General features: G+C 40.1%; 1 long non-coding RNA gene across 1 annotated transcript; it reads left to right on the forward strand.

Moving 5' to 3' along the window:
* Window positions 1–16562: 16562 nt before the first annotated feature.
* LOC117675935 (uncharacterized) lies at window positions 16563–26307 on the forward strand. The gene is made up of 3 exons (XR_004594304.2): window positions 16563–16653; window positions 17145–17186; window positions 26188–26307. It is a non-coding gene; the product is annotated as an uncharacterized LOC117675935 (long non-coding RNA).
* The last annotated feature ends 301 nt before the right edge of the window (window positions 26308–26608 follow it).

Consider the following 26608-nt stretch of genomic DNA (forward strand, 5'->3'; position numbering starts at 1 on the left):
GGCTTCAGACTCTTGTGTAGTACTCATAGCTCCCTTTTTGTATTGTCTTTCCTGTTGTTGCTTTTCTTTAAGTTGCTTAGATTTTGCACGAGTTATACGCTGGTCTTTGACATCAACCATCCGAGCCGGGTCCAAAATTGGAGAAGATTCTATCAGGTGCTCCTCCAAGAAACCTCCTACAGCACCCTGCACCTCTGGCTCCACCTGCTTAGACTGTTCTTGCAACTCTTGCTGGAGTTGCTTCTTATCACTCTCCTTAATCTCCAACACTGTAGACGTATGTGGAGATGGTGTTCTTTCTTTAAGAATATTAGAATAAAAATGCTCCGCCTTCTCCACAGTATTCAAGCGATGTCTTTCTCCATTATATTTCAAAATTATACCAATTGGGGCATCCCACCGGAATGGTATCTCTTGTTTTTTCAGTTCATTTACTAGAAAGCCAAAATCTTTTCTAGCTTTCAACATTTTGGGTGGCAATTCTTTATAAACTCCAATTTGAGCCCCCCCCCACTTGCACAGAGGAGAGAAAAGATTTTTGCAGGATATCATTTCTTATTGCTCTGTCTGTAAAATATATCACCACATCTCTAGGCAGTTGTCTCTGTCTGGCCACCCAGGAGTTCACTCTGTAAATTTTGTCTATTTTATAAAAAACCACATCAGGATTAATTTTTAATATCACTGCCAAAGCCTCAGCACAAGTCTGTCTCAAATCCTGTCTGTCATCCTCTCTGATTCCTCGAAGCCTTATAGCAAATTCCATGGCCCTGAATTGCATCATTACATTTTCATTTTCAACTCTCTGCATTTTATCCTCAACATCAGAAATTTTATAATCATTGTCCTTAATCTTAACATTGACTTCTGATTTGAGTTCTTCCACTTTAGAGTCCACTTTAATAATAAATTCTGCAAGGCCAGACGCCACATCCGTTATTTTTTTAGTCACCTTGCCATAATCCTGTTTCACCATATCTTTAATTTCATTAATTTCCTGCATAATTTCCTGTTGAGATTTTTGAAGTTTATCATCTATTTCCTGTTGAGATTTTTCAAATTTATCATCCAAAGCCTGAGAAATAAATTCTTTTAAATTTTCAAAGTCAAAATCTTTTTTCTGAGTCTGTTGGGCGGAAGGAGGCTGTGATTCATGTTTGTGTGTGGGGGATCCCCCCCCTTCTGCCTTTCCTTCCTGCTTCTTTGAGGCCATCCTGCCACGTAAGTTAGTTTTTCTGAAAAGGGAAGTCCTTTTTTCTTTTCCACCTCCATAGAAACTTCTAAAAAAGTCCCCCAGGTTTAATCAAATAGAAACTAGACTGGAACAGACTCAGATTTTAAAGAAAAAGTTTTTTCCTCTTCTCCTATTCCTCTGTATTACAGGCAGAGTAACTTTGTAGCAGATCAAAATAGCTTCACAGAATCACTTTCACTACCTCGTTAACTCTGCTGCTGGGCACCATTTTTTTTTCAAATCAGTTTCACTCGATCGTACTTTCTCTAAGTTAAAAAGTCACCAAAGCATTAATACTTGCAATTTCCAAGTTAGGGGGTTCAAGTTGATATTTCCGCTGTTTGTTGAGGTTGGTTTCGTTCAATTAAAATGTTTGTAGCAGCCGGCTTGTTCTGCAGGAAGCAGAATCGTCCCACACCGTCCGGAGTCTGGCAAGTTGAAAGGGAGCCGCACCTGTTTCCTCCCCAGCAGCGATTCTCTGGGGGCTCACAGGGGCTCAACCAGTACCTTGCCGTCTCTCCTCCTACAATCCTTCGGATTTTGGAGTTTTCAAGCCGCTTCTCGATGTCGAAGCGGCTCTACAGACGGCGGGGCTGGCGGTCCTTAAGAAGAGACCGTCTTCGCCGGCGGCCAACAAACCGGAAGTCCACCTTGGGAAAATTTTGAGTATTGTCTACAGCAACAGTATTGGCATGTGCTAAATGTCTGCGTAATAAATGGGCACAATTATCATGTAAAACTATACGAGTTTGAATTTTTGTTTTTGAGGTTCGTTGGTTTTGTGATGTGGGTGACGTTGGAGAGAGGTGTGGTGTGGTGTGTTGGTCGTTATGTGATTCGGAAGTGTCATGTGTATTGGTATGGTGAGGTGTGGTACCTTCGTGGTGGGTGTCAGGGGTACAGTCGGGATGATTGTCAGGGTCAGGTCTCGATGAGGATTGAGGTAGTTGAGTCATGGGTGAGGATGATGTGAAGGAATCTGGAATAAGAAAAGGTAAATCATTAATGACAGAAATATTAGCAATAATAGTGTTATCATGTTTGGATTTTATAAAACAGTGTTGATCATCAAGAGATATTTTAAAACCGATTTTACCTAATTTTGAAGTACTCAAAATATTGTGGCCAAAGGTAGGTGTATAGAGCACTTGACTAATTTCCCCTATACCGGGTATAAAGATAGATCCTTCATATTCAACTGTATTGGAAGTACCATTTGCTGCTGTAATTGAAATATTGGTTGGGTGTATATCATAAAATATGGATTTGTCATTGGTGGTAAGGTGTATGCTTCCAGAATCAATGACCCATAGGTGCGTGGTGTCACGCAGATATTGTTGGGTGTTGGGAAAGATGCTGAATGTTTGGGATTCGGAGTTAGAATATATAGATTGTTCAGTATGTTGTCCCCTTCTGTCTTTATAATCTTTGTGTGTGGGACCCTTTCTAATGTAAAATTCAGTGGCCATGGATCTTTTAGGTTCAGTATGTTCTTTGATAGTATGATTTCTTTTGTTAGTCTTGTCTGTAGGGGTGTATCCCTTTGTATCATGAGTGTGGGTGGTGTTGTCACCATGTGGAGGATGGGAGTTGTAGGTATGATGATGTCCTCTATAGTTACAATAATTAAAATTATTTTGATATTGAGAAGGGTGTTTCTGCCAGTTTTGGTAGAATGGTTTGTGTGAAGAATGGGAAGGATGGGAATCATGTTTAGGGTAAAAAGGGTGGTCAAAAGAAGTAGGGTATGTATCAGTATGATAGAGTCTTCTATCTTCGTCTATTAATTTGGATTTGATTTCAGCGACAGTGTACATGTGGGGGGGTAAGGAGTGGAGACTATTACTGAATCCTGACCAACCAGGAACGTGTTTAATAGAATTGAAAATGATACCAATCATGGCAGTTTCAGGTATAGGATGATTGCGTTGAATCAGTTGTTTTCGCGTGGATTCGAGTGGAAAAGATGTTTGGCCATAGATGTGCCAGGTTTATATATGGTGCTATAAAAGTCACTGGCAAGAATAGCGATAGTTGCAGGCAAGGGTTTGTTGTAATGGTTTTGTAAGTATTGCCATACTTCTTGTGCAGTAAAACCTGTAGGTATAGAATGAACAATATCACTTTCTAAAGTTGACATAAGAGTGGCATAAACACTATTGTGAAGAAAAGTTAAGTCAGATGACCAAGGTTTAGTAGGGGGAGATTCAATTATAAGAAACGTGCCTTCTCTTAAAAGATGTAAATGAGTTTCTTGTTCCCAAGTAGAGAAATTATTACCTGAGGTTTGTAATTTTGTGAAGTTTGGTGATAAAAGTAATGGGCCATGTTGTTTAAAATGTTGCAAAACAGTTTCAATTTCTAAAGATAAATTTACATTAGTAGATAAAGACAAAGAATGATTAGTTTCAATATTTAAATCATTACAGTTTATAGTAATAGAAGGCTGAAATGAGTTACTGTCAGCAGAGATAGGTAATTGACCGTTGGATTGTTGATTGGAGTCGTTTGGTGTGAGAGAAGATGTTGCAGGTGATTCAACGATAGGAGGAATAATGGAGGTGGTGGTTGTAGTTTGATTCAGAAGAGCTGCTGCGACGGCGTCGGCTGCTGTAGAAGGTAGATTGGCTTTTGATGCAAAGGCTGCAAAAATCGTATGAATTTGTTGTTTGGACGGGGCATCTGTAGTGTTGGAGGTGGCAGCAGCAGCGGCGGCATCTTCGGCGATAAGGGGGGAGTGAGGCGACAGCTGCAAAGACTGAAAAGGATCTTTTTACATTGGAAACAATATTGGTATCAGTAGAAATATATGCAGCTGCTGCAGCTGCAGCAGTATAGATGGGGAGGTCTGCAGCGGCGGCAAAAATAGAAAAGTTCTGAAAATTTAAAAAAAAATCGGGAGGATTCGAACTCGGTGCTCTGGATGAAGAAGGTAGGGAATCAGTCTGAATATCTCCAGTTGTGGGGTGGGTAGTAGGATGTATGGGGGTAAGGGGGTTGGATGAGACCTTGTGGTCTGAAGTGGTAGACGTCATTTTGTTTAAAGTGTGATCATATAAATTGTCGGCCATTTTGTGGACTGCATGGTGGAGTGTGGGGGTGGCCATTTTGTCGGCCATTTTTGAAGCCATGCTTTTGGGGAAGATGGAAGCCATATTAGAAGCAATAAAGTCAATAGGTGGGGAGGGAGGATTTTTAATATAATGGGTGTTTAAAAAGTCAGTCTGGGAATCTATGGGTTGAAGCAAAAAATTGTTGCTTACCAGATCTGGTAAGGTTGAAAGGGTGTTCAACAGTTCAAGAGTTCTTTGAGGAGTCCAGTCTGCATTTAGCAGGCCTGTCGCATGTAAAGCTTGATATAAATGCTGTTTTGGAGAAGCTTGAGAAAATAAAAGTTGGTCTGAAGTTATAGGGTTGGAACAGACAAGGGATTCAGAAGGTTGAAGTCCTTGATGATAGTCATGAAGTGGAGTAGAATTGAGATCGAAGCAAGGTTGTTGTAAGCGTGGTTCTGTTCTTTCGGTGTTCGGGTGAAGAGGAGAAAAAAAAATTGGGTCCTTTCGTAAAGAGGTTTGTACTTGCTGCGTAGCTTCAATAGAAAGTTTTTTTAGTTTTTTGGATAATGATTGGTGCTGTTTTGTTAAGGATACGGTTAATGCATCAATCTCTTGTAAAGATAATTCGTTCAGGTTCAAGGATTCCATGTTAGGAAAAATCGTTCTATGATTTTAAAATTTACAAAAAAATTCATAGACCTGAGCAATAATTTTTCATCGTCTGCTACCATTTGTCAGATATATATTGGTGGTCGTGCTCATTTGGTTCTATGAGGAAGTTATTTGGTCAATACAGCTTCAGGTTCAAAAAGTTGTTTTATTATTTACAAAATATATACATGCATACAATAATGAACAGGGTGTCCTGTTGCACCTTTTACCCTAACTGTATGACTCAGATGTTGAGAGGAGAGATAAGTTCACGTGTTGTCTTGCTGAGAGATAGATGAGAGAGAGAGAAAAAACAGGGAAGATGTCCAAGTGGTTTCTGGGTAAGAGTCCAATAAAAGAGTTCATTGGCTGATATAGTCACATGTGATGTCTGTAAAGACTTAACCCCTTCTAGTCTCTGGTACATCATATGCAGGCAATATTCTGACAGTACTGTTATAGAGACTAAGTTGATTTTAAATTTAATAACAGCAGCCAGACTTTTGGTGGCGCAGTATTGGAAGAAGGAAGACTTGCCTACTATTGAAGAATGGACATTAAAAATAGTGAATTTAGCAAAGATGGCTAAAATTTCAGCGTATTTGAAGGATCATTCAAATGAAAGATATATATCAGAATGGAGAAGATGGATTGACTATATTCAAAACAAATACCAGACTAAAAAGCTTCAAATAGCCTATGAATGAAACTATTTTTTTTAAAATTATGTTTTGTTACTGGAAAGGGGAGTTAAAGAGCAAGAGGGAATTAAGACCTTACAGAAAATTAGCATATTTTAGTTTATGTTTGTTAAATGTTATACTCTGTATTTGCTCTGGGAAGTCCGGGGTGGGGGGAGGGGGGTTGGAGGGAGAGGTGGTGTGGGAATCAGGTGGCCATAGTACATGTATAGACCAGTTTAATTGGTTGGACACGTGTATGGAATTTAGCACCGAAATAATCTGACTATGAAAAGCGGGTTCAGCTACATGACCATTGGAGGGGCCCTATTTAGATTGGAGGATGTGTTTGCTGCATAGCAGAGACATCTCCTTGTAGAACATTCCTGACAACTGAGGTAGATCTCTGGTAACGGGGCCTCTCGGTTGGCAGGTGATGGGATGCTGGGAACGAAGCCAAATATGATAACATAGCAGAGTTAAGTTTTGTTTTTACCTTAGGTATCGCTTTCCTAGAATTCACGTGATTTACTGTAATTGGTAGAATGTGAAACCTATATGGAGAATATATGGATGCTTTTCTATTTCATGTATGTAATATGAGATGTGTAGCCATAATAACGCCTTCTGATGACACTGTATTTTGATAACTAATAAGAGATGGCAGACTTTTGTTCTCTGCTTTCTCATCCCGAGAAACACCTGTCCTTGTGCTTTCTCTAATCTGGACTACTCATGAGGAGCCCGCCAGGGTAAATGCAACATCTGGTGACCCCGACGTGATAACCTTCGTGGCTATACGTCTCTTGGCACCCTCATACTCATTCGGCTGGAATAAGCCTCTGCAAACCAGGGTCGGTCGTCTGCGGATGAAGCACCCTCCCATAAATCGTGAGTATGGGGGCAGAATTCTCTAAGCCTCAGGTCGCGTACCTCCACAACTTAGGGAATTGGCCAAGTACCCCAACGTGATAACCCTTGAGGCTATACGTCTCTTGGAACTCCTGTTCTCACTGCCTGGAATGAGGCTGCGCACCCGATTTCGCCTGAAACACGACGATAATCTTTCGTGAGAATGGGGGAAGGTCTTTCCAAGCTACAGACGAAGCATCTGAAGAGCTTGGTGAGATATCCAAGACTAATATTACTATTTTAAAAGATAACGGGAAAGTCCTGCCCGTGAAAGAATTTGATTTACTTTCTAAAATACAATTGGCAACATTATCCGGCTTATCCGGAAAAGGGCTGTCGAGCCTCGGTTGGGTCTCGCCATCACTAGGGAGGACGACGAGGAGGGGGCAAGCTGTTGGACTCTCCGGGGGCGTGTCATCAGCTGTTTGAGAAGTCTTTACCACCCGCACACAAAACGAAGCAAACTCTTTCATCGGAGATGGGGGGGGCATGGTGTTTGCAGATGACGCTGCCTTGTGCTGTAACAGAGGCGCGCTCCTCCTACAGGCCAGCTTGAGGAAGGAGGGATGATGTTGACTGTTTGATTGTTAATTGATTTATTGTGCTCCTCCTTCAGGCCAGCTAGGGGAAGGAGGGGTGATGTTAACTGTTTAATTGCCACTTGATTTATTGCTGTGTATATAAAAGGCGCTACACTGCGATTGCGTGTAGCGCTAACTTTAAACCTTGTTTCCGGCTTGTGCCTTTCTCCTGCCTGTGTTTGCTGTGCTGAACCTAATTAAAGGATTGCAACTGCTTTATTCCGTTCTGGTGTTGGCTTGTTTCCAGTACAGTTGGGTGGACTGGCCGAGAAGGGCTCTTTAAAAGTGAAAATGTGGAAACAGATGGGAACATGCCTCCACGAACCTCCCCAGCCCTGAAAAAATTCCTGCACTCTGGAGATTGGTTATAGAGTGTTTAATGATGAAAAAAAAAAAAGCCTTCAGGACACTGTTAATGGTTCCTTTTCAGACTTTGTTGAGAGACTGCAAGTTGCGCTCTCGCGTTAAATCACCCACGCAGATGCACGGCATGAAATTAAACATCAGCTCCTTCTGAAGGAGTCAGTTACACCCCCACTAAGCAGAATTTAAAGAAACAGTTAGACAAAAAAAGGAGGGGGTGGAATATAGAAGAAATTCCTGAAATGCCTTCTGTCTGCTGCACGTTCCTTATCTGTATGTAGGGCATAAACTATTGCAATCTCTTTCTGCTCCGGCTTTTAAAGTTACCCAAAGTTAAATTTGCAACAATTACTGGGTACTATTAATTGGGACTGCTCATATTTTTCTTTACCTATGCATTTACTTAGCCCATTATTTGAGTTATTGACTAAAGGAAAAAAGCCAGGAGATTTAATTAACATCTTGAGTATTCAGTTTGTGGATTGGATCCCTCATAGAAATTGTCAGTTTGTTAATATTTCCTACTAGTAAGCTACCCAAAGGAGTATTGGCTGCTTTAAAACAGCAAAAAGTATATTGTATTGAATGGCTTTATTTGTCTCATTACCATCTAAAATGTTTTAATAAATATTATTATTTCTATCTCAAAATCTGACTTTCACTTTTATCTTCAGAATAATTCATCTCTTCAGTGTGCTCTAACTAATTATGTAATCTTATACTAATTGTCTGCGGCTATATTAGCTTTCCACACTTTTTCTCAACAACCTTTTAATCTGATCTCTGACTCTCAGTATGTTTCTCAGGCTGGAAAAAAAGAAATTGTTTATTGTTCTTCCCACCTGGGGTTTAGCAGGTAATAAAATTAGAGCCTGTCTAAATGGGAAGACTCAGATAATTTGAACTGATCAACTTGAAGTGATTTCTGTTTAAAATATTTTGTTGATGTACATCTATAATGATAGTGTGTGGAATTAAATGTGGTTGAATGCATTTTTGATATGCTTGGCTGGCCAGCAAAAATTGACTGGGCTTGAACTTGAAACTGTGGAGAGCCGGGCAGTGGTTACGGGCCCAAAATATGACCATTGTGATTATGATTGCTGCCTGTGTTTTCCGCGGTTTTGGGGATAAGCTAGTTCATTGAAATAATTTGAATGACTGATTTGCATGGAGGACGTATTATACAAAAGGTCTGATTGCAGTACAGATGTGAATGGGTGTGTATTGGATTGCATGAAATGTAATTTTGTGTATAAGCACCTTTTTTCTTTTCTCTTCCTGCCTTCCAAGGAGGAGGGAGGCTTGTCTGTTTTTTAAAAAAATTTTCCTTTCTCTCACCCCCTTTCCTTTTTTCCCTGGGAGATGAGAGGCACGAAGGGGGGGGGGGCTACGGGTTTTTTTGTTCCTTTAAACATTTTTTTCTCTCTCAGAGAACCAGCCAGAGAAAGGCGGGGTAAAGTGTGATATCTGATACCTGCCTTTGCAGTTTCAGAGCATTGACTCAAAGTACCTCATTTAGATTGTTTGTTTTATTTTTGAAGCTGTTTTTCTTACTCCTTTATGTTTTTATGTCTGCGTGCATTTTGCATACTTAACAGATGGCACGTTTGTTCTTTGTTTGTCTGTTGTTTATTTGTTTGTTTGTTTGTCAGCAGCATAAGCTGCTGCCTTTTTAGGAATTATCACAGAGATGAGTTAGAAATCACAATATGTAGACAGAGAGATAAAATACATAGGACATTTAATTAATGACAGAAGATAACACCTGAAGAGATGAGGAAATTTTTAGGATTGACTGGATATTGTAGGCTGTGAATAGATAATTGTGCTATTTTGAATAAAGACTGGTATGCAAAGAACCCAGTGTTACAGGGCATGTAAGAGAGAGTTAGTGAAGGAAAGCAGAAAGTTGACTTTTGGAAGTATGCTTGTTTTTTGTTTGAATCAAGCTCAGTTTACAAGGAGATTTAGAAGGACGATCAGATATTGGTGCAGAGAAGGAGTTGAATTGATTAAGAGAAGACATTTAGGTAAGTTGGTTTGCACAGACTTGGACTGGCTTGGAAGTCAGAATGGCAGTGGGAGAAAGGATTTGAATCTTTAGCGTTATAAGGAGATTTGTTTATTGGAAGGTTATAGATGTTGTGGGTGGCAGAGACAGAGATTTCCATCAAAATAAAACCCTGGTACAGCTGCGGCAGTGCCTGGGGACCATCAACTGGGCACGCCCGTTCTTGGCCCTCACCACTGCGCAGCTGACCCTTCTGTTTAATGCACTACCTGGGAAGCCCTGCTTTCCACATGTGATCAATTACAATTTGCACTCGCTGATTGGCCAGGAGAAGTGTCATGCCACCCGCCCCCAGATCAGAGATTGTCACCTTTAAAAACCATTCCTTTTGTTTGGAACTCCCCGTTGGCATCTGGCCCCATACTGAATGCTGCCACTGTGTTTGCGGATGGCGGTAAAAAATATGGAGCCTGTGTATGGCAACATAATGGAAAATGACAAAAAAAGATTACTCTCCCTCAAACATCAGCACAACGTGCTGAACTAGCTGCCTCTATTCTTGCCTTCCACACGTTTTCAAAATCTCCTTTCAACCTTATCCTAGAAAGCCTCGATGTCACTCAAATTGTTAAAACTATCTATGCCTCCTATCTTTCCCCCTCTCTCGACCCGCTGTTGCTCTCGTTGTTCCTCACTTTGCAACAATTAATACATTCACGAAGACACCCTTTCTATGTGGCTCACATAAGGAGCCATCAGCCCTTCCCTGGGTCCCTCCAGGAAGGGAATGATGCTGCTGATGCTGCGGCGTCCTCTGCCACCTCTGGCACACTTCTTCTCCACTCTTCTTTTACTGTTTCTGCTCTCACACCATGGGACAGCCATGCTTATTTTCATCAAAATAAGAAAGCTTTGGCGAAACAATTTGGTCTCACGGCAGCCGAAGCGACTGCCCTCATACAACAATGTCCTACCTGTAGTCAATAAGCTCATTCTATCCCTATGGATGTAAACCCTAGAGGTCTCAAAGCTTGTGAAATTTGGCAAATGGATGTAACTCAGTATCCATCCTTTGCCCCATGGAAATATTTGCATGTTTCCGTGGATACTTATTCAGGATTTATTATTGGCATTCCCAAAAAGGGGAGAAGCAACCAAACATGTAATAAATCATTGTATTCGGACTTCTGCATCGATGGGACGCCCAATTGAACTTAAAACTGACAATGGACCTGCGTACACCAGTACTGCCTTTGCAGACTTTTGTAACAAGTGGTCCATCACACACAAATTTGGCTTATAAATTGAAAGAGGAAAAATGCCTCGGACTCCCAGCCATGCAAAACAAACTCAATCTTTGCTTATATACTTTGAACTTCCTTAACCTGACTGGACAGCCTCCCACATCGGCTGCGACCCGTCATTTTTCTGCTTCTCCATCAGCTACCCCAAACCATAGGTCTATTTCCGCCAACTACCCGATCCTGCATGGAAAGGACCTGCTGACCTTATTACCTGGGGCCGTGGATACGCTGCTGTCCAGGACAATGATTGCATCATTTGAATCCCCAAAAGACACGTAAGACCATTTCATTTACAACAAAAAGAAGGAGAAACCCCTGGTGCTGAGATTTAAGAAGAAAACATCTTGCTGAGTTCTCCCGACAACAGACTCTTAACGCACGGTGGTGACCATCAGCTTTGCAGGACTACACCGGAAGCTAGTCCCCTGTGCACAACGGAAGATTCATCAGGAGGAAACTACCTTCACATTGTACATATACATTTTAACACTTTCTTACACATACTAATGTTAGTAGAAGTTTGGGAGTGGGTATTGTGGGTAATTGTTTTTCTAATTTTGCTAGTAATTTTGTTTCACACGTATAAGTGACTATGATTTGTTTATGGCCTTGGACATTGTTAGCTTTGGGACTCTCAAGTGACCATGTAAGGAATATCAAATCCCCACATACATACACTTTAAGTCAAGTACGCTCCCGCCACAAACACATTGTCTATGCATGAGGTCCTTACTTTCTACCTAAGTCTACTCCACCACCTAAGGTTCCCATATTGACATTTCCAGCTGAAGGGGGGGTGAATAAGGACAATGGGCCTCTGCAACAATTGCATAGAGGAGACTATATATCACGGATTCTGGAATCAAGTCACGATCTTGCATCTATTGCCCCTACATCTCATGATCCTTCATGTCAGCAGCCGCTACATTCAATTATGATGGGACAGTAATAAAAGACATTCAAATAGCTGCTAATCGGACAAACTCCACTACTCCTATTTCCCAAACCACACCCACCACTGACACTGGGTGGCTCATTAAAAACTCAGATATCCAGAGGCATCTTGCCCAATCTCGGGTGGCAATGAACTATCGGGATCTTCATTTATTAAATAACTGGACAGTACATATGTTCAACGAGACTATCAAGGTGCTGAAGCTGATGAACAAAGAACTGGCTGAAATCAGGGAGGTAGTCTTACAAAACCGATATGCCTTAGATATTATGCTAGTAGCTAAAGGAGGCATTTGTGCCATCATACACTTACATTGTTGTACCTATGTATATTGTATCTATAATCATACTGCTTGTTTTGCTTCGTTGCTGTATCCTATGTCTCCGCTCCCTTCTGCAAATGTGCAAAGGTTTTATTCCCTCCAATAGGAAGGACGTCCTGTTAAGTGAAGCCAAAGCCCTTCTGGAACTGGAGGAACAAATCAGGTGTGGTCAGAGAAGGTGCTCGGGACTTGCAAGATAGGGCTTCCAAGATAACTCAGAGGTTACAAACTCCTGACATGTGGTTTTCTTGGGTGCCTGAAACCGGATGGATTTACAATTTGTGTGAGCGATTTGTGGAAATGTATAACTGGAATACAACTCAGAAACATGATGGCCTACCTCGCTTGACATCTCCTGGCCACTTTCCCACTAACTTTGTTCACCGTAATAAAAGGATGGGTGAGCTAAAAACATTTGCAGAAACCAGATGGCTGAAGAACATATTGTCTACTGTACTCATGATCATTGCTTTGCTTATTTCTGTATGTTGTAGTATCCAATGTATTCCTGCTTTGTTTGCTATGATGACAAACATATTTGCCAAACATAAAGAGAACATCATAATAACAACATAGCTGAACCCTGTTGCAAAAAAAACAAAAACAGAGGAGATGTGGGAATCAGGTGGCCATAGTACATGTATAGACCAGTTTAATTGGTTGGACACGTGTATGGAATTTAGCACCGAAATAATCTGACTATGAAAAGCGGGTTCAGCTACATGATCATTGGAGGGGCCCTATTTAGATTGGAGGCTGTGTTTGCTGCAAGGCATAGACATCTCCTTGTAGAACATTCCTGACAACTGAGGTAGATCTCTGGTAACGGGGCCTCTCGGTTGGCAGGTGATGGGATGCTGGGAACGAAGCCAAATATGATAACATAGCAGAGTTAAGTTTTGTTTTTACCTTAGGTATCACTTTACTAGAATTCACGTGATTTACTGTAATTGGTAGAATGTGAAACCTATATGGAGAATATATGGATGCTTTTCTATTTCATGTATGTAATATGAGATGTGTAGCCATAATAACGCCTTCTGATGATGCTGTATTTTGATAACTAATAAAAGAGATGGCAGACTTTTGTTCTCTGCTTTCTCATCCCGAGAAACACCTGTCCTTGTGCTTTCTCTAATCTGGACTACTCATGAGGAGCCCGCCAGGGTGAATGCAACAAGGTGGGATGGCGGGTGGGTGGTGGGTGGAGGAGGAGGAATGGGGAAAAAATCTGTTGTATTTGATAAAACTTTTTAATAAAAAAAAGAAAGAAGTTGATCTATCATGTGGGCTCTAACTAGTTAATATTGGCTGATATTATAAGCCATGTTTGATAGAAGCAGAACTCTGTTATTAGGAAAGTTGGGAGTTCAAGTTGCCAGGGTTGAGAAACACTGCTCTACAGTCTATAAAATTAAAGAAAAGGATCCCAGGCTGAAGGAATTACTGATTACTGCAAAGTAGAGAAACATTGTATGTCAGGATTACATTGTCAAGTGAAAATAAATCAGGGGTGAAATGCTCCCAGTTTTGACCGGCTCGGGTGAGTAGAAAGTGATGGCGGCAGGCAGTTCGGAGAACCGGTAGCAAAAATCCCTGCCCCTGCCCCCCATGCCCAGCTGAGCCGCGTGATCATCAGAGCCTTTTTTTTCCCATTTAAATGGCTCTGACGATCCAAGCTCTGACGATCTCAGCTGAGTTGCCTGCTAATCGGTACCAAAAATCCCTCTCCCTCCCCCCCTCAGCTTGCTTACCTTAGTTGCTGGTCGCAATGCCTTGCTGTAATCCCTGCAATCCATTGCATCAGCAAGAAACTGAATCTCCCTGCCTGCAATCAAGCAGGCAGGGAATTGTGGACTTCAACTCCCAGAATTCCTCAGCCAGCAAAGCAAAGCTGGCTGAGGAATTCTGGGAGTTGAAGTCTACAAGTCTTAAAGTTGCCAAGGACGGAGACCCCTGTTCTATTGGGTAAGTTTTTTTCCCCTTTGGGAGCTTTAAAAAAATAGTTAATTGGGGTTTTTTTAGTTGTTCTTTTTTTAGATCTAGCCATTTAAAGTTTAGGAAGTTTTAAATTTAGCTGCTTTTATATAAAAATAAAAATAAAATAAAATAAAATATTTGTGCAGCTTTCTGAGATTTAGTGTGTTTCTGTAGTGTTTCACTCTAACTACACAAACACACAAAATCTCACAAAGCTGTATGTGGAATTTTGTGTGTGTAAAGTGTGAAAGTTGGTTTTTTGGGCTTTTTGTGGCTGTGTGAGGTTCCTGCTTGTTGCAGGGGCCATTTTGGGTCTAGCACAGCTGCTTTTACATTGTCGGTGAGCCAGTTGTGTTGTGTTGTGTTATGTGTATGTAAAGTGTGAAAGTTGTTTTTTTGGGCTTTTTGTGGCTGTGTGAAGTTCCTGCTTTTTGCAGGGGCCATTTTGGGTCTAGCACAGCTGCTTTTATATTGTGAGCCAGTTGTGTTGTGTTGTGTTTTGTAGGTTAAAAAAGGGCAAAGAAGTGACATTGACTTGGCCACGCCCACCTGACCAACAAGCCACGCCCTCCCAGTCACCTTACCGCCAAGCCCCGCCCACTAATTAAATCACGCCCACAGAACCGGTAGCAAAAATATTTAGATTTCACCCCTGAAATAAATCCTTGAAGTCTGTAAACACGAGTTAATTTCCCTAATAGTGTTTTCAAATATGCACAGAGTACAGTATACTGGAGTTCAGGACAGAACAAACTTGGAAGTAGTGGACTTACAGGATGTTGATTTCCAGCAGTCTTCTTGAACTCTACAAGTCCACTCAGTTCTTACCAAAGGAAAGTAGATTGCTTTGGCAGCAGGAGGGAGAGGAGAAGGAGGAGGAAACAACAACCACCTATTTGGTGATCCACATTATTCCTCTCTGAGCAATTCCTCTCAATATTTCTTAAAATTGATGCCCAGAACCTGATACAATACCAATTAATACCGAATTACTTCTGTGTACCAAGTAATACAGAATTATTACTTTCTGTGATTTTGAAACTATATTTCTATTGTTGGAGCATATTTTTTACATCATACTCTTATTTGGTTTGCAATGAACTTCTGTTTCACAGTGATTGCAAGGTGGTTTTCATTGAAACTGTCACCAAGCCAAACATCTCTCATCCTATAATTAGCCACCCATTTCTCTAAACTACCATGATTGCTTTGAAGTTTATTTCTGACTTCTAAGGTATTAACTATCCTATCTGCTTATTTGATGAGCATTCCCTCCACCTTCTTATCCAATAATAAAAATACTGAAAGCTTCTGATCTAGGGATGGTATTGAGGTCATTGCTGTACTTCCACTTTAGTTTAATTAGAACCACTTTAATGTGGTTTGAATTTAGCTTTCCAGTCAATCCATATAGCTGCTTAATTATTGTATCATCTAGACTACGCATCATGGCAGGAATTTAAGATAAAAATCAAATGCATTTTAATAATTGTTTTCCAATCTCTAAATGTTGACATATAACTTCTGAAATGTCTATTGATAGTTTTATATTTATATTTCCATTACATTCATGAAATTATAAATGCATATTCTGCTTTAAGTTCTTCCTGGAACATAAAGGCTGACTTGCCCTAGCCAAATTGAATGAATCACTTTCAGAAGCAGATGCAAAACCTAAAATGTATATTCAAGGATCAGATCAAATACTAGAATTCAAATTCTTATTGAATAAACTGGAGATCCTGGCTCAGTCTTCTTATTACTGTGACTAAAACATAATTGTTTCACCTAGTATTTAACTTGAGAGTTATCAGTCCTCCTAGGTAAACCAGACAAAAATACAACCATACATTTATTGTAAAACTACATTAATAGCATCTTTCAAACCTGAAAGTATAAATCTTCCACTGTGACTTTAACTGCCTGGCCCATTATGGTTAGTTTTTCCTAGGTTTCTTTCTGACCATTACAAAATGGTGAGCGCCCTCCTCTCTAACCTGATCTTTCTTTCCCAGAGAACATTTTTTCCCTCTCTTGAAGGTCATTCTTATAAATCATTACAACAGTTTAGCTTTTCCTGTTTTGACAGTATTGACACTAATATACTTTGAGGTTCTGCTTTTGCCAAAGGAAGTGACATAATTACTTACAACTATTTGAGTTTCAACTCTTTAATTGTCAACAATTATTTCACCCAACAGCAATCTTCAAACATATTAGTGCCACCCTGCAAGTCAGTACATTATGTAAGAAAGAGGAAGATAATTCATTCTCTTCATGTTCTTATTTCTTAATTATGCTTCTGTGTTCTCTATGTTCTGGAAGGTTTGGTAATTTTACAAAACAGATGCCTTTGCCACTGGATTTGGTCCTCCTTTGAACAATTTGTCAGTTGTTTCCTACTAGCAAGATGAATGAAAACATAGGCATTCTACTTCTACTCTCTTCGTCTCTCTTTCTGTGTGTTCCTGCCATCTGTTTTTTCTCTTGACTGATAATCCGTATTTCCCCAGAGCTTGTGGAACAGGTGTTCAACTTGCTTCAAACTATCTTTACTTAGAATTTTTTAGAAAAACATGGAAATTGAACCTGGGTACATAGGTAAGTGTATTCTTTTTTAAATTCTTCTTTGTCAATAAGTGTTTTTATTTACATATTATGTTTAAGGTAGTCCTTATTATGTGTCCAGTTCCTTTAATGGAGTTTTTGGCTCTCCATCTCCCACTCTCACCTCTTCTGCTATATATGGCATATGAAACATTCACTGTAACTAGACAGTGAATAAAATATTTGCATTTGCTTTACAAAAGAGATGAATATACAAATGTTCAAAAAAAAAACCCTAAACAGACATGTAAAAGTTCAGTTTCTTGGTGGAAGCAAAAGATTTTAGAATAAAACACTGTTTTAAAATTTAAAGATGATTATGTGTAAGGCTCTACTTTGCAATCAGTGTTGCCTTTTTTTTTTAAGTACTTGTTGGATCCTATCTCATTGCCCTATGGGATACTGACATTGTTCTTTTAAAATTTGTATTTTCTTTAATTTCTTTTAATTTTCTTGCCTCCTTTTTTTTTTAATTCTCTCCTTAGAATGACATTTGGTCTCCAGCTGCCTGAAGAACTTTTCTGTTGGTTGGTTGCTTTTTTTATTACCCTTCTTTATAATTTAATCAGTGGTGGGATTCAATTTTTTTAACAACCGGTTCTGTGGGCGTGGCTTAGTTGGGGGTGTGGCTTGGTGGTCATGTGACCGGGTGGGTGTGGCTAGCTAGTCATGTGACCGGGTGGGCGTGGCTAGCTAGTCATGTGACCGGGTGGGCGTGGCTAGCTGGTCATGTGACTGGGTGGGCGTGGCTATCTACATAGGGACTACTCAGAGGGCTGAAAAAAGTCATTTCTGACTGGTCCTCGCACTTTTGATGGGTCCTTGCATTTATGACCATCCTCACATTTATGCCTGTTGCGGCATTCTTAACAACCATGTCACTCATTTCACAACTGCTTCTCTTCATCATGGTGACAAGATAGGGCAAAAACGTAAAATGTGAGGACAGTCGTAAGTTCGAGGACTGGTCAAAAGTGCGAGGACCAGTCAAAAATAACTTTTTCAGCCCTCTGAGTAGTCCATATGCACAAAAGGACTACCCGGAGGGCTGAAAAAAGTGATTTCTGACAGGTCCTTGCACTTTTGACTGGTCTTCGCACTTATGACTGGTCATCATTTATGCCCATTGTAGCATTCTTAACAACTGTGTCACTCATTTCACAACTGCTTCTCTTCACCATGGTGACAAGATAGGGCAAAAACGTAAAATGTGAGGACAGTCGTAAGTTTGAGGACTGGTCAAAAGTGCGAAGACCAGTCAAAAATAACTTTTTCAGCCCTCTGAGTAATCCATATGCATAAAAGGATACACCAATAGAGAGGGATGAAGGAAGGGAAGGGAAATTAGAATAGGAGTGAGAGGAAGAGAGGGAGGAAGAGAGGAGGAGAAGGAGAAAGGAAGAGGAAGTAGGGAGGGGAAGAAGAGAGGGGGGGAAGAGAAAGTAAGAAGGAAAGAAAAGAGAGGGGTGGTAGGTTTGAGGAGAAAGATTGCTGTACAATAAAAAAGATGAAAGGGAAGAAAGCCAACCCCAAACAAATATAAAGATATTAAGATAAAGAATGAATTGTTAAACTTTAAAGAATAAAAGAGAACAAATATGAATAAATAGCAATAATTAGAAACACACATACAAACATACAATGTATTTTCTTTGAACAGAGTATTTGGCTGGTTCACAAATTTAAATAGTGTTTAGTCATTTCAATTAAATTTACAATTTCTATATTTCCTTTTTGCCATATTTATTCCTCATCTATTTTTTTAAAAAAACCAATATTACCCTTCATTCTCATCTCTAATCTTAATCAAATTCAATTTTTCCCTTCTATTCTATATTATACCCCTTCCCATTGTCATCTATTTTTATATCCATCCTCACATTGGTTAATTATGTAATATTACAGTTGTTTAATAAAAATTCAACATTTTAATATAAATCAATTAGTTATATAACTCTCTTTTTTGTATATTAATCAATATAAACATGAATATTCCAATTATTTTCATGCAATCCAATTTCTCACAAATCAATTAATTATATTTACCAATAATAATAAACCAAATAATTTCCCCCATATATTCCTCCAAACCACAACTTAACCATTTCTGCTTTCAACACAATATACAATTAATAGTATCTCAATTATTACAATTCCCTAGTTAAATAGAGTTTTTTTCCTTTTGTGTTTTAAAATCTTGAACTCTCCTCTTTTGCCCTAAATTTCCCATTGTTTGCACCTACTTTTTTTGGTGAGGAAAAAGAAAAAGAAATCTCTCTCTGCCTCATTTTGTCACGTTGCAGCAAAGACCCTGCTTTACTTTCGGTTTCGCCTTTTCAGCATAGCTAGGCTAGGGGGAAAAAAATCTGCTCGAGCACTTTTTGCAGAGAGCAATAGAGCCCTGGCAAAACAGCTGAGAGCAAATCAGCTGAGAGGCGGGAGGCTGATCTAATCAACTTGTGCTAATTAACCAATGCTGAAGCTGAAGGGGCTGTTTTTTCTTGCTGTTTGCTTGCAAGGAGGTAAGTGCTGTGAGGCACAGGGCAAAGGGTGGGGGCCACCCTCCTTGCCATTTAGCCTCTCCTCCCACCCCCCTTGCCTCTTACCGCCCCCTAAGGCATTCCACCACCCCCCAGAGGGTGGTACCACCCACTTTGGCAACCACTGGCTTAACTACTTAACTACTTAACAACCAGTTCTTCCGAAGTAAAATCCCACCACTGGGTCTACCCATTTATTTTTGCAGGCATCGGTCTAGTCATTTGTTTTCTTTTAACACTGATCAGCTGTAGGGCGGCTCTTTAAAGCCCCGCAGCAGCTGCGAGGCCAATAAAATTACAAAAAAACACCGAACTGTTTGTTAAATTGCTGGCTCGCCCACCCCTCGCCCAGTCTCAAACCTTCTCTTCATTGCGAAGGTTGTTGAGAGTGTGGTTGCACGACAGCTTCCCCAGTACCTGGATGAAATGTCATATCTAGATCTGTTCCAGTTGGGCTTCAGGCCTGGGTACAGCACGGAAACGGCATTGGTCGCGTTGGTTGATGATCTCTGGAGGGCTCGGGACAGGGGTTGCTCCTCTGTCTTGGTCCTGTTAGATCTCTCAGCGGCTTTTGATACCATCGACCATGGTATCATGCTGCACCAGTTGGTAGAGTTGGGGGTGGGAGGCACCGTACTACGGTGGTTCTCCTCCTTTCTCTCCGACCAGTCGCAGTCTGTGTTGACAGGGGGGCAGAGGTCGACCCCGAGGCCCCTCATATGTGGGGTGCTGCAGGGATCGATCCTCTCGCCCCTTTTGTTCAACATTTATGTAAAGCCGCTGGGCGAGATCATCCGTGGTTTTGGGGTGAAGTACCATCAGTACGCTGATGACACCCAGCTGTACATCTCCACCCTGGACCACCCCAACGATGCCCTTGAAGTGATGTCCCGGTGCCTGGAGGCTGTACGGATCTGGATGGGGAGGAACAGGCTCAGGCTCAACCCATCCAAGACTGAGTGGCTGTGGTTTCCGACGTCCCGATATAGTCAGCTGGTGCCATCACTGACTATTGGGGGTGAATCATTGGCCCCCACGGAAAGGGCTCACAACTTGGGTGTCCTCCTGGATTCACGGCTGTCTTTAGAAGAGCATTTGACGGCCGTGACCGGGAGGATTTTTCATCAGGTTCGCCTGATTCGCCAGTTGCGTCCCTTTCTAGATCGGGACTCCCTACACACAGTCACTCATGCCCTCGTCACCTCTCGTCTGGACTATTGTAACGCTCTCTACATGGGGCTCCCCTTTAGGTGCACTCGGAGGCTCCAACTGGCGCAGAGTGTGGCCGCACGGATGGTGATGGGAGCAACGTGGAGCTCCCATGTAACATCTCTCCTGCGCGAGCTGCATTGGCTCCCGGTGGTCTTCCGAGTGCGCTTCAAGGTTTTGGTTACCACCTTTAAAGCACTCCATGGCTTAGGACCTGGTTATCTACAGGACCGCCTGCTACCACCAATAGCCTCCCACCGGCCAGTACGCTCCCATAGAGAGGGGCTCCTCTGGGTGCCGTCAGCCAAACAATGTCAACTGGTGGCCCCTAGGGGGAGAGCCTTCTCTGTGGGGGCACCTACGATCTGGAACGAGCTCCCCCTGGAGATACGGAGGATCCCGGATCTTCGCACCTTCCGTCGCGCGCTTAAAACGTTTTTATTTCATCAAGCTGGCCTGGCCTAAATCTTCTCCTTTTTTAAATTTAAATTTTAAACACAAATTTTAATCTGTTTAATTATGGGGTATTTTAAAATTCAACCTCAATTATTTAATTTGTTTTAATTATTTTAAATTTTGTATCTCTGTGTTTTATCCTCTGGCTGTTCACAGCCCTGAGTCCTTCGAGAGAAGGGCTGTATAGAAATTTAATAAAATAAATAAATAAATAAATAAGGGGCGGGGCGAGCCAGCAATTTAACAAACGGTTCGGCCGAACCCCCTAGAACTGGCAGAATCCCACCGCTGAATTTAATCCTTTGTTTTCTATCCTTCCATCATTGCCTTTTTCCTGTCCCATTCAACTAGGAATTAACAACAATTTAATGGCACATAATCAATTCAGCATACTGGGCACATCTAGAAAAGATTATTTTAATATTATAGGCACATATTAGATACACTATTTCAGTAATGTATAGATATGCATACATAGAAAAGTAGGTGCACCAAAAACATCACTTTAGCAGCAATGGGACCCATCCTGTTTTAACATGTTGCATATTAATGTAGAGTTTCAGTCTTATGATCATGGCTACCACCTTGACTTTTTTGACCTCCCATTGTGACTGCAGAAAAATATCCTTGTATTCCAATCTGTTAGCATTAAAAATGCTTGAAATGGTAATTGTCAGGGTTGGTTGACTTTACGTACTAGCAAAGCCAAAAGCAGTCATTGTTAAATAAGCAATGGTTTTGTACAGTGCCTGAATCCAGTCTAATGAATAATACTCTCTTGAGTTATGCAGTACATTAAAATCTGGCTTCGCTTGAAACTTACTGGTATATCCCAAATTCCTAGATCTGTCTTTGGTATATTAAAGGAGAAATGTCCTGGAATATTCTCTTTAACTCCCAGATCTTCAGGGTGCTGAATTTAGCATGTAGTCATTCATTTTCTGATTTCATGACTGGTTTTTGAATGAAACCTAGTTACCACAAAAGAATAAGTAGCTTATTGTATCCTGACATAGTGTTTATTTGGACTACGACTTGCTTGTGCTTAAGAAGTAGCAGTTCACTAACTGCTAAAAGTAGCAGTTCACTAACTCCTGAATTCTGTTTAATACCACAGTTTTCCAGTAAAGTGGACCAGTTATGATTTTTGCATAGCAAAAGAGGCACTTTCCCCAGGTCTGGTAAGGTAGATATGCAGATAAGAGTGGCAAATAGTCCCAATTATAGGAATAACTATGTGCTCTCCAATATTCTGACCCATCTCTTTAGATATTACTAGTAGTCTAAAGTTGATTTTATGAGTAAATGAGGTAGTTCTCGTTTCGCAAGCACAATTGCTTATGATAAAATGATCACTAAACGACATGGTTGTTAAGTTAACTCTATGCTAGAGAAAGAGAGGAAGAGAGAGACATCCTATAAGCCAGGCTTGCTTGCTGCTGTCTTATTAGACAAAATTCTCACTCCAGCATGCATTGCATCAGGCATAGAAATATGGGCATAAATGCATGCATGGACTGGAAAAATATTTTTTTACTATGACTTACTACTGTTTATTACTGTCATATTTGCAAATGGTTATTAAGGAGTCAATTATTAAATTAGAACTACTTGTAATGGTGACCCCCAGGGGGAGGGCCTTCTCTGTGGGGGCTCCCACCCTCTGGAATCAGTTGCCCCCTGAGATAAGGAGAATCCATGACCTCAGTGCCTTCCGCCGTGCCCTTAAAACCTTCCTTTTCCAACAAGCCGGGCTGGCCTAATTCTTTTTACATGTTTTTTAATTGTTTGGTTTATTGTTTTAATTAATGGGGCCAAATTTATATATATTTTTTAACTGTATTTTAATATTTGTATTTGATGTTTTTATTTGGCTGTTCACCGCCCTGAGTCCTCAGGGAGAAGGGCGGTATACAAATTCAAAAATAAATAAATAAATAAAATTAAAAGTGCCTAGTTGCCAAGTGCTTCTTTTTTTAGCTACCTGTGGTTGGCTAAAACTGCATTAGAAAGTTCTCAGCAGGAAAATAAAGGAATCACAATTTAAATCTCCTGATATTTACAGAAATTTTAGTTTATTGAGGACATGATTCAACCTACTATAACTGATGTATATAAACTCATGGTAAAAAAATACTAGTGGCCTGTCCTAATTTTGAGAGAATTCTGCAATGCCCCACCAATAAAATCACACTTATTTTTGTAGATAAAATAAGTATTCTTGCCTTGGTTACTTTTCTATAACAGTGTTTTCCTCCTTGAAGAGTGGTTGAAAAGAAACTTGAGCAATTTGAATTTGTTGACTTGAATTTAAAAGGAGGGAAATTATATATTTTAATCTAAATATCCTTTAGTAATTGGACAATTTGAGCCTTGGAATTTATTTACACCCTCAATGCCTATGGTGACTTAAATTTAACATAGAAACAGAGCAAAACAAACAAAAAAAATCATGGATTTCTTTACTATAATTACATATTTTAAAATTACTAATTTAGCCTTGATTTCAGCAGGTTCCATGTGGTGTGTAATAATAAAAAAAATAAATGAAAGGAAGCAGTCACATCTGCACTGTGACAACAAAGGGGATTCCATGAAAAATGAAAACACAGAGAAAACATGAAAACATGTGAGCAAGTGCAGGTGCACATATATTGATTTTCCATAGTATGTAATAATCACTGAAGAATATGTAAGGGCAAAAGGAGAATGAAGAATTATGTTATTGAAAGGAATGAGATCTGTAAGAAGGGATCAAAAGCACAAAAGGCAACAGGAGAGAAAGTTTGCAATCAGAATCAAATTGATACACCCCCCCCCCAAATTGAAAGCACAAATGTGCTGATTCTTGAAAGACAAGAGTACAAAAGGTGCCCTAAAGTAAGACTTTTCAAACGTTCAGTTGTGGAACCTGTAAGCATACAACCTGGAACTCCAGATGAACAACAGCAAAAATGACAAAAAATTGGCAATAAACCAAAAAGTAAGCTTTTTATTATATATGCAAAATTAACATTTCAAGTACAACAAAAAATAGACTTTGATTTTTACAGTTGCTATATTTGGGTAGGTTAATGTTTTAACATTTTAACCAAATTAATCAGCTCTCAACAGCTAGGATATGGCTAGCTGTTTTTCCTTATTTAAAAGTTCAGTATGTGGTGCAATTAATATTACTTGTAGGCAGAGTTCACTTTCTAATATATTTAGCCTACTTCGATACTTGTCTTGATTGCAGCAGCAGTGGATTTAATTTTCCATTTTTTGTACTATCTGCAATTGTACCAGTTTGTAAGCCAGTCATCTACAGGTAGTCCTCGACTTACAACCACAATTGAGCCCAAAATTTCTATTGCTAAGTGAGATATTTACATGAATTTTGTCCCATGACCTTTCTTGACAGATTTGTAAGTGAATTATTGCAGTTGTTAAGTTAGTAACATAGTTAAGTGAATCTGGCTTTCCCATTGATTTTGCTTGTCAGGTCACAAAAGATGATCACATGACACCAGGACATTGCTACCATCATAAATATGAATCAATTGCCAAGTGTCTGAATTTTTATCACATGACCATTGGGATGCTGCAATAATTGTGTGAAAAATGGACATAAGTCACTTTTTTCAGTGGTGTTGTAACTTGAACGGTCACTAAATGAACTGTTGAAAGTTGAAGACTATCTGGAAAAATTTTGACATTATAGACATAGTTATTAAACTTCTTTAAAAAGTAATACGCATATCTTGGGTGTATATCTGAGGGCATGGATACCACTAAAGTCACTTAAGTACCCATATTTCTCCTGCCTGCCTTGAAACATGATTCTCATGGATGTTTACTCAAGAGAAAGTCTACTTCCAAAGAGATTTCAGGCACATGTGCAGTGCAGCCAAAGAGAACAACTTTCTTCATTAATTTTTCAACAGCTTAACGGAGCTTATTCCTAAAGTGTGCACAGGATGCTATCCCGATTATGAAGCAGCCCTCTTGGGGACTGCAGAGATATACATTTTGTGTGCAATATGGAAAGTGCAGAGGGGGAGAGGTACTCACAATTGCTCTTGCAGAGTTAGAAATATAGGTAGTCCTTGGTTTACCACAATTGGGACTAGAATTTCCATTGCTGAACAAAGCAGTTAAGTGAATCAAACCCAATTTTATGACCTTTTGCCCCAATTGTGAAGTGAATCACTACAGTTGTTAAATGAATCATGCTGTCATTAAGCAAATCCTGCTTCGTTTTGCTTGTTTGAAGCTGGCTGGGAAGGTTACAAATGGCAAGCACAAAGCCCCAGAATGCTGCAATTGTCATAAATAGATGTCTGTTGTCAACATGTTGTGACGATCTAAATGCAAGGACTGGTTATAAAACACTGTTTCAGTGTTGTAACTTGAAATAGTTGCTAAATGAATGGTCATAAGTCAAAGGATACCTGCATTTATCTGAGTTGAGGGACAGGTAGAGTTGGGTTTTGTGTGTCCATATGTATGTGGCAAGAGAAAGCTACTCACCTTCTGCATAGAGCACTTGCAAACAATGGTCATGTACAGTCAGCAAGAGAGAAAAAGCTGAATCAAGGCAGGGATGAATGGTTAGGTGTGTTCAGGCTTTTCCCCCCATAAGCCTTCATAGAATTCATTCAGCTCCCTGTGGAATTCTTGGGTTCTGCATAACCAGTTTACAAAATCCTGAATGTAGAATGCTCTATTGGACTCTGTGAATCACATATATGGGTTATGAACCTGCAAAGCTCCCACTGCCACAATATTAACATTTTATTTGTCCTTCAGCTCCGATCACCCTTAAATGTTTGCCAAGAATTTGCTTAATATGCTTATTGCAACCATTTATCTCATTTGTGAAGCTACTCTGAGTGGCAGATTTTGAAGCTATTGTAGCTTCTCCCTTCAAAGCTTCCATTTCTGACTTGACTCATCTCCAAATGTGCCACTCTTGCAGAGAATCCTGCTCCACTACACTAATATTGGCATCAAGGAAACAGTACGACCATTCCATTCCTCTGGGTTCAGATATGAGGCAGATTTTTCTAGATGATTTTACACGATCTCAAAAGAAGTGTACACTTCATATCTTCCACCACCTATATCCATGTCCCAATGTGACGTTCACCTCTGAATCTTTCTTCAACTGCTTTACAGACATTATTTGAGAATTAATATTCCAAGCCAATGCGACTCTTTAAGAAAAACAAAAGGGCAGAGCACCTTGCTTGAAAGAGGCCAAGAAATCAGTCAGGTAGAATGGGAATAAAACTTGAATGCATGAAATTTGGAATATGATTTATATTTCTTACAATTGCAGGCTGCAGCACTCATCTGGATAAACTGCTATGCTGAGGAGACCTGTGGTTGAGACATTGATCTTCATCCAACATTATCAGTTGGATATTTGCTTCCAAAGGGAAGTAATTTTTAGCAGGGAATCTTTTCTTCAGTTACTTTAGGACATATCATGCCTCCTATAGATAAGAATTATGCTGTTCATGTATGAATCAGAGGCTATTGAAGATACAAATTGCTTAATCTCAGTTGTGGAATCCTTGATGCTCTCTGAGCTTGGTTGTTTGCTTGCAAATGTTTCATTAACTTACTAGGTAACATCTTCAGTGCTAGAAGCAGCAGGGCTTGCTCTGTTTATATACAGCAGCTTGCCCTGTCTGTTGGCAGAGGTGTTAAACTCTGAGCTACATATATTCTATTCTATTGATAATTTTATTTCTCTT

Source organism: Pantherophis guttatus, chromosome 5, assembly GCF_059756535.1.
Source record: "Pantherophis guttatus breed Tessera chromosome 5, ASM5975653v1, whole genome shotgun sequence".
Lineage (NCBI taxonomy): Eukaryota > Metazoa > Chordata > Lepidosauria > Squamata > Colubridae > Pantherophis > Pantherophis guttatus.